General features: G+C 64.4%; 2 long non-coding RNA genes across 3 annotated transcripts; both read right to left on the bottom strand.

The window, feature by feature from the left end:
• Positions 1–2,186: 2,186 nt before the first annotated feature.
• Positions 2,187–3,993, bottom strand: LOC116829827 (uncharacterized). 2 transcript variants are annotated; one of them, XR_004374826.2, is made up of 4 exons: positions 3,865–3,993; positions 3,473–3,574; positions 2,892–2,937; positions 2,187–2,421 (listed from the first exon to the last, which is right to left on the bottom strand). It is a non-coding gene; the product is annotated as an uncharacterized LOC116829827 (long non-coding RNA). The 2 variants fall into 2 exon arrangements; XR_012656893.1 differs by lacking the exon at positions 2,187–2,421 and adding an exon at positions 2,457–2,600.
• Positions 3,994–4,487: 494 nt separating this feature from the next.
• LOC142047626 (uncharacterized) lies at positions 4,488–5,454 on the bottom strand. The gene is made up of 3 exons (XR_012656892.1): positions 5,341–5,454; positions 4,870–4,916; positions 4,488–4,616 (listed from the first exon to the last, which is right to left on the bottom strand). It is a non-coding gene; the product is annotated as an uncharacterized LOC142047626 (long non-coding RNA).
• Positions 5,455–7,840: the final 2,386 nt, after the last annotated feature.

Below are 7,840 nucleotides of genomic sequence, written 5' to 3'. Positions count from 1 at the left end.
GGGCTGGGAGCCAGGCTCTGGGTGTTCTCTCCGGCTCTGGGAGGGGATGTGGGGGGCTGGGAGCCAGACTCTGTGGTTTCTCTCACTGGGCTCTCGGAGGGGTAGTGGGGTGCTGGTGGTTGAACAGGGCGGGGCTGGGTAGCCAGGTACTCCTGGGTTTCTCCCTGGTCTGGGAGGGAGTGGGGTGGCTGGTTTGGGTTTAGAGCAGGGGGGCTGGGAGCCGGACTCCTGAGGTTCTCTCGGGCTCTGGGTTGGGGTATGTGGGGCTGGTGCTGTGTTAAAGCGGGAGGCGGCTGGGGGTCCAGGACTCCTGGTTCTCCCTGCTCTGGGTAGGGGAGTGGGGTGCTGGTGGGTTCAGAGCAGGGGAGCTGGGAGCCAGGACGTTCTGTGTGTTTCTCTCCCCAAGCTGTGGGCAGGGTGAGTGGGGTGGTGGGTCAGAGCAGGGGGCTGGGGCCAGCGACTCCTGGTATCTCTTCCCAGCTCTGGGAGAGTGGGGGCGGTGGGTTTAGTGCAGGGGCTGGAGCCAGGACTCCTGGGTTCTCTCCCTGCTCTGGAGGGCGATTGTGGGGGCTTTGGTGGGTAGGCAGGGGCGGGGAGGCCCGGACTCCTGGGTTCTCTGCGGGCTCTGGGAGGGGAGTGGGGGCTGGTGGGTTAAAGCGGGGGAGGGGCTGGGGCCAGGACTCCTGGGTTCCCTCCCTGGCTCTGGGAGGGGAGTGGGGGCTGGTGGTTAGAGCAGGGGGGGCTGGGAGCCAGGACTCCTGGGTTCTCTCCCAGGCGCCGGGACAGGGCAGTCCCTACAATAACTAAAGAAGTGGGGGCAGCCCTGGGGCCTTGAGAGACCCGCTTGCAATAACAGGCAGCCAGTCTCTTTGCCCCCAACAAAGATGGCGGAGGGGGGAGGCTGCGCCATTAGATATAAGGGAGAAAAGAGCCCCAGTGACCACATCCAAAATGGCCGCCGACATAGCTTCAGCTCATAAGAGCGAGAAGATTTTGCCTTAAAAAAATATGGCGGTATGGGGGCGGGAACGGGTATATCCGCCGCTCATCTCCAAGATGGCTGCGCACTACGGCTTCTCTCCTATAGTATTTAAAGTGCCCTTAGCAAACATGGCGCCCACTGCCTTCAATACGCATGTGCGACAGTGGGACACCCCCAAAAAGGTCCTTCGAATTCATGTAGGTGTCCTGCCAAGTGCCTGCTCAGAGTATGGCCAGAGGGATCCAGTCACTCCGTCGCCGGCCGGCTCAGAACAACCAGAGACAGCGATCCACGCGGGATCGGTCGGGCGAGCTCTGGGAGAACGGGAACCTTCTGCCAACAGCGCAAGCCCCGCACTGCAAGATCGGCTCAGGCGTTCGCCGCGGGCAGCTCCATTTCCAAATGGGAGGGGGAGAGGAAGGACGGGGCCCTCAGACGATGGCGCATGCTCAGTGGGCGAACTGCAGTTAGCGTTGCCAAGGCAATGAGGGGGCCCCTCCCCCTCGTACATCACCCCAAGCCCCACCCCAGGACGTAGTGCAGCTGCACCGGAAGTCGTTGGGGACTGTGCCCACCTCGCGGAAACTGCGTCATGAGAGCGGAACTGAACAGGAAGTGACCGTTTCAGACCGGAAATCGACCGATCAGGAGAGGAAGTGACGTGCATCGGGGCACTCCAAGTTCCCAGCGCCCCTCACTGATGGGGGGGAAGGACGTGACCCCTCCCCATCTCAGGGGCAGCAAATTACCCCCCCCGAGGGACCTCCCCCAGCCCAACCCCCCCATATGAGCCCTCGCCCAGGGAGGGACCCCCCCCCCCCCTGGTTTGTTGCGTGTCACCGGGGCCAACTCTTAGGGAACTGTGGGGAAGGGGACACCCCCCGTCCTAGGCCCGAGCGATAACCAAGCGCCCCCCCCCCCCCTCGAACTCTTGTAACCTGACAGCTGGGGAGGGAAGGGAACGTGCTCCAGGCAGTGGAAAAAAAACGGGGGGGGGGAATACTGCAGCAGAAACCTGGGTACCAACAGGGAAGCTGCGTCCAGGGGGCGCCTGATCTGAGACGTGTCAGTGTCCGGGCGCCGCTTTGAGATCTCAGCTAAACTCCGCTGGCTCCTCCCCCCGGGCAACGCCCCCCACCGCTGCCCCCTCGGTGCCGGCAACACTGGGAACCAGCCCCCTTCCCCCAGGGGCAGAGAGACGCTGTTTGTGGCACAATTGTTTATTGAGGCGCCAGCCCAGTTGTGTGTGTGACGCTCCCAGGCTCCCCCCCCAGGACGCTGGGGGGGCCGGCTCCTGTCCGCACTGAACAGCGACGCAGGCGGGGGTGGGGGCTGGGCGCTCCCCCCACTTCTCCTTTCAGTTCCCGTCCCCCACCGAGCAGGGCCCTGGATTCTCCTCTCTGTAGCCAACGCCGGCAGCGACCTAGCCCCTTCCAAACCTGCCCAAGTACAAACAGAAGTTGATTAAAATCAGTGTTTTATCCAGAGGCTTTTCAGTTCCCTCAGGACAATGGGCAGGACCCCCTAAGCCATGATTCAGGCTTCATGAACCCAAATGAAGTCAGGCCAGCTTAGGATGGGGGCGACACTGAGATCTGCCACGATTCTGGAAGTGGGCCTGCGGGTCGGGAATGAGGGGCACCAGCTGAGCTGGGCTAGCAGGGGACTATGGATGAGGAGCTGGGGGCACTGGCAGAGCTGGGGGGCAGGGCCGGGCTAGCACAGCCTGTGGGTCAGGGGCCCCAGAAGGCCTGGTGGGAGCCGTTGCTCAGGGCGCTGCGAACATCGTCACTGGGGTCAGAGACTCTAGTCTAGAGGATTCATCATCGCAACGGCCCCCCCCACTGGGGAATGAGACTGGGGCGGACCCCAACCCAGCCAGGAGCAGCGGCCCAGGACAAAGACTTACCCAGATAGCTGGGAGGCTCCTGGGCTGAGGCCGAGTGTCACAGAACCTGCAAATCAAACAGGTGAGTTATGTCCCACTGCACAAGAAAAAACCCAGGAGTCCTGGCTCCCAGTCCCCCTTCCCCACTCTAACCACTAAACCCCCCTCCCCTCCCAGAGCCAGGGGGAGAACCCAGGAGTCCTGGCTCCCAGACACCCCACCCAATCCGAACACACTACAACCCCACAGGTCTCTGGAGCAGGCTGGGTTGTCATTAGCGACTCTGACCCGATCTGGAGACCACGGGGTCAGATCCGTCCAGCCAGGCCCTGGGGTGGGGGGACCCCCATTAGCTCAGGACAGATGGGTTCTGGCCACCCCCCATTACCTGTATCCCCTCCCCACCCGATCCCCAAGGAAGCAGGGTCAGTTTAAGTTGTGTTATTTCATGTGACTCCCAACCTTGAGGTGGGAGCTCCTGTCGAGGAACAAATCGTCACTCCCTGCTCCCCAGATCGGGGCCCCCCAGCCCAGTCCCTCTATTCCCAGCAGTGCCAGGGAGAGCCCCACTGCCCCCCCATCTCTGGTTTCCCACTTCTTACCCTGCCTCTGCGCTGTTCTGGCCATAGGCTCTCCATCCAGAGATCCCGGGGGTCTCACCATGCTGGGCTCAGGTCAGAGATAGACATGGGGCGAGAATCCAGCTGTGGGGAAATAGAGGAGAGAGTTAAAGTCCTGAGAGGGGGCTGTGGGCTGGGGCTGAGGGGGACCCCGGGGCTGGGCTGGCAGGGGGCTGTGGGCCGGGACTGAGGGGAAGCCTGGGGGGCTGTGGGCCAGGACTGGCAGGGCCATTGCTCAGGACACAGCGAATATCGTCACTGTGGGTCGGAGACTCTAGTCTAGCGGATTCATCATTGCAACGGCCCCCGGGAAGGAACCAGGGAAGGGGGGGCCCAACACAGCCGGAAGTGAGGGGCTGAGGGCCAGGACTTACCCAGATGCCCCAGAGTCCTCAGCTCCAGCACTGCACATCACCACCGCCTGCAAATCACCAACATGGCATTTATCCCCTGCCAGGTAGAGAACCAAAGAGTCCTGGCTCCCAGCCCCCCCTGCTCTAACCACCAGCCCCCACTTCCCCCCCAGAGCCGGGGAGAGAACCCAGGAGTCCTGGCTCCCAGCCCCCCTGCTTCAACCCACCAGCTCCCACTCCCCTCCCAGAGCCAGAGTGAGAACCCAGGAGTCTGGCTCCTAGACACCCCACCCAATCCAAACCCACTACAACCCCACAGGTCTTTGGAGCAGGCTGGGTTGTCATTAGCGACTCTGATCCAATCTGGAGACCAAGGGGTCAGATCCGTCCAGCCAGGCCTGGGGTGGGGGGACCCCCATTAGCTCAGGACAGATGGGTTCTGGCCACCCCCCATTACCTGTATCCCCTCCCCACCCGATCCCCAAGGAAGCAGGGTCAGTTTAAGTTGTGTTATTTCATGTGACTCCCAACCTTGAGGTGGGAGCTCCTGTCGAGGAACAAATCGTCACCCCCTGCTCCCCAGATCGGGGCCCCCCAGCCCAGTCCCTCTATTCCCAGCAGTGCCAGGGAGAGCCCCACTGCCCCCCCATCTCTGGTTTCCCACTTCTCACCCTGCCTCTGCGCTGTTCTGGCCATAGGCTCTCCATCCAGAGAACCCGGGGGTCTCACCATGCTGGGCTCAGGTCAGAGATAGACATGGGGCGAGAATCCAGCTGTGGGGAAATAGAGGAGAGAGTTAAAGTCCTGAGAGGGGGCTGTGGGCCGGGACTGAGGGGAAGCCCGGGGGGCTCTGGGCCGGGACTGAGGGGCAGTGGCAGGGCCATTGCTCAGGACACAGCGAATATCGTCACTGGGGGTCGGAGACTCTAGTCTAGCAGATTCATCATAGCAACGCCCCCCAGGAAGGAGCCAGGGGAGGGGGGGCCCAACACAACCAGGAGTGAGGGGCTGGGGGCCGGGACTTACCCAGATGCCCCAGAGTCCTCAGCTCCAGCACTGCACATCACCACCGCCTGCAAATCACCAACATGGCATTTATCCCCTGCCAGGTAGAGAACCAAAGAGTCCTGGCTCCCAGCCCCCCCTGCTCTAACCACCAGCCCCCACTACCCTCCCAGAGCTGGGGAGAGAACCCAGGAGTCCTGGCTCCCAGCCCCCCTGCTCTAACCCACCAGTCCCCATTTCCCTCCCAGAGCTGGAGAGAACCCAGGAGTCCGGGCTCCCAGCCCCCCCTGCTCTAACCACCAGCCCCCACTACCCTCCCAGAGCTGAAGAGAACCCAGGAGTCCGGGTTCCCAGCCCCCCCTGCTCTAACCACCAGCCCCCACTCCCCACCCCCAGAGCCGGGAGAGAACCCAGGAGTCCTGGCTCCCAGCCCCTCCCCCTTGTTCCCATGCGAGGCTGTAATCGGATCTGCCCCCCCGGGCAGCCCCTCACCCAGGCCGGGGCTGCGGGGCGGGAGTGAGGCGCCCCCCCCGGGAACCCAGGCGTCCGGCCCCTCCCCCCATGGCTCTGTCCCGCCCGGGCCCAGCGCGCAGAGAGACACGTGTGCTCGCTGCGGGGGTATTTATAGCGGGTCCTTCCCAGGCCGGGGCTGCCCGTGGCGCTGCCTGATCGCGGGGCCGGCGGCCCTACAATAAACACCGGCCCTGGGCGGGGGGGGGGTCCGGGGGGTCCGCGCGACCCCCTCGTAACAAGCGCCCCGGGCCGGGAAGTGCTGGCAGGACCCCCTGCCCACACCCAACATGGCGGCCGCAGCACCGCGCGGGCGGTGCCCTTAACAAACATGGCGGACCGCGGGGGGGCGGGGCTGTTTCTAATGTGGGGGTGGGGAGCAGGCAGCCGGGGGCTTCCTGGCCTTTGGCCCCCCTCCCCCAGCCCGGCCCCTGCCCTCCCCAGGGAAAGGGGGTACACCCAGAATTGCAACTTGGGGGGGGGCAGCTGCCAGGCCTCCCCTGCTGCCCCCCTCGCCGCTGGCCCTCACCCCACAGATCCTGGGAGAAGGGCCGAGGGCAGCCCCAGGCCCCGCTCTGCAAGTGGGGGATTTGGGGTGTTTTGCAGCAACATGGTGCACGTGCCTCAGTATCCCCGTGCGCTGCATGTGGAACGACATGGGGGGAGGGGTTGTTGGTGCCGGGGGTGACCTCGCCCAGCAGCCGGGACCCCAGACAGCAGCTGGGAGGTGGGGGACCCAGTGACGGGTGACTGGGCCCCCCCCATGCAGCTCAGGTCCAGCCAGGGGGGAACGAAGGAGGGGGGGCAGCAGCCTGGGACCGAGGACAAAGGGTGGAGGGGCTGTTGGGGGAGGGGACATGGGGGCTCGGCTGGCAGGGGACAAGGAGCAGCCAGAGCCCCCCTGGCCGGGCTGAGACCCACCCGGACTGGGTGACGCTGACTAGCCCTCCAGTGTGATGCGGGCAGAGAGGCGCTGCAGGCTGGGGATCAGGGGGGCTTCCTCGGGGGGGGGGTTCCCGGCAGAGCCAGGCTGCTGGAGGCTCAGACGGGCAGCCACGGGAGGCAGCCCAGAGACCTGACCCCTGAGACCCAGCGGCTGCCCCGGGAAGGGCTGTCATGGATGGGGACGACTCCCAGGGGCCGTAAGGAGCCAAGAGAGCCTGGGGGGAGGGGCTGGGAGCCCACGCCAAAGCCCAGGTTGTGGGTGTCCCTGGCAGTGTCGGAGGTGCTGGGGTAACTACCAGGCAGTGGGGTAACAGGGTTGGGATTTCCTCCGACCAGGAGCCAGGGGAACCCCCCCATATTAGAGAGTGTAGCCCAGCCCCAAGGTCCCCCCAATGCCTTCTGAGGAGAGGCTGAGGGAACTGGGATTGTTCAGTCTGCAGAAGAGAAGAGTGAGGGGGGATTTGATAGCTGCTTTCACCTACCGGAAAGGGGGCTCCACAGGATGGACCTAGCAGGCTCAGACCCTGCAGAAAGGCGAGGGCTCCCCAGATCCTGACTCCCATGGTGCGGGGAGCATGTGCCTCATGGGGCTGCAGGGTACGGCCACTGATCAAAGTTTGGGGTCATTTGGGTTCCTAAGATGCCATCACCTTCCCCCTTGCCCCTGGGTGCCTCTGGGGCAGAGCCTCTTCCCACCTCAGTCCCCCTCCCTGCATATCTATGGGGCTGGATCTGGTCTATTCCCCCCCTCATGCTCCTGGGGAGATCACCCAGAGTGCCCCCAAACCTCCCTACTGTAGTAGGAAGCCCCGAGATCTAAACCCTGGTATCAGAGGCCCGGTACAAGGCCTGAGCTAAAGGAATGGTCAGGCCGGTGCTAACGACGCGAAGTGATGCTGAGCCAGAGGCAGGCCCTGCCCGCAGCCGTTGGCAAGGAGAGGGCTAAGGCTGCGGCCAGGGACGTACCGAGAAGATGCTGGGCACCAGGTATCAGAACAGCCATGTACTCGTACACGCCACACGGGGACCGGGCAACAGGCTGCCCCAGCCCCTGGCAGGCCAAAGGGGAATGGGATGGACGGGCTCTTTTGTTCGAACCAACACGTACGAGGTGAGGTGGCACCTCACTGTGCAGACGGGCTGCACTGCGCTGCGCCAAGGGGTTGTACTGCGCTGCGTCGAGGGGCTGCCCTGGGCTGCGCTGAGGGGTTGCACTGCGCTGCATCGAGGGGCTGCATGGTGCTGTGCAGAGGGGCTGCGCCGCGCTGCGTCGAGGGGCTGCGCCGCGCTGAGGGGCTGCACTGCACTGCGGGGCTGCACCACGCTGCATCGAGGGGCTGTGCCGCGCTGCGCTGAGGGGCTGCGCTGCGTGGCTGCACCGTGCTGCGTCGAGGGGCTGCGCCGCACAGTGTCGGGGGGCTGCGCTGAGGGGTTGCGCTGCGCTGCAGTGAGAGGCGGCACCGCAATACACCAGGAGTGATGTGTAACGTGTTTGTACCCGTGTGGGGCCGACCTAGGGGGCAGTGGAAAGTCCCAC

This window comes from Chelonoidis abingdonii, chromosome 12 (genome assembly GCF_003597395.2).
Source record: "Chelonoidis abingdonii isolate Lonesome George chromosome 12, CheloAbing_2.0, whole genome shotgun sequence".
NCBI lineage: Eukaryota > Metazoa > Chordata > Testudines > Testudinidae > Chelonoidis > Chelonoidis abingdonii.
This window is presented reverse-complemented; position numbering and strand designations above follow the sequence as displayed.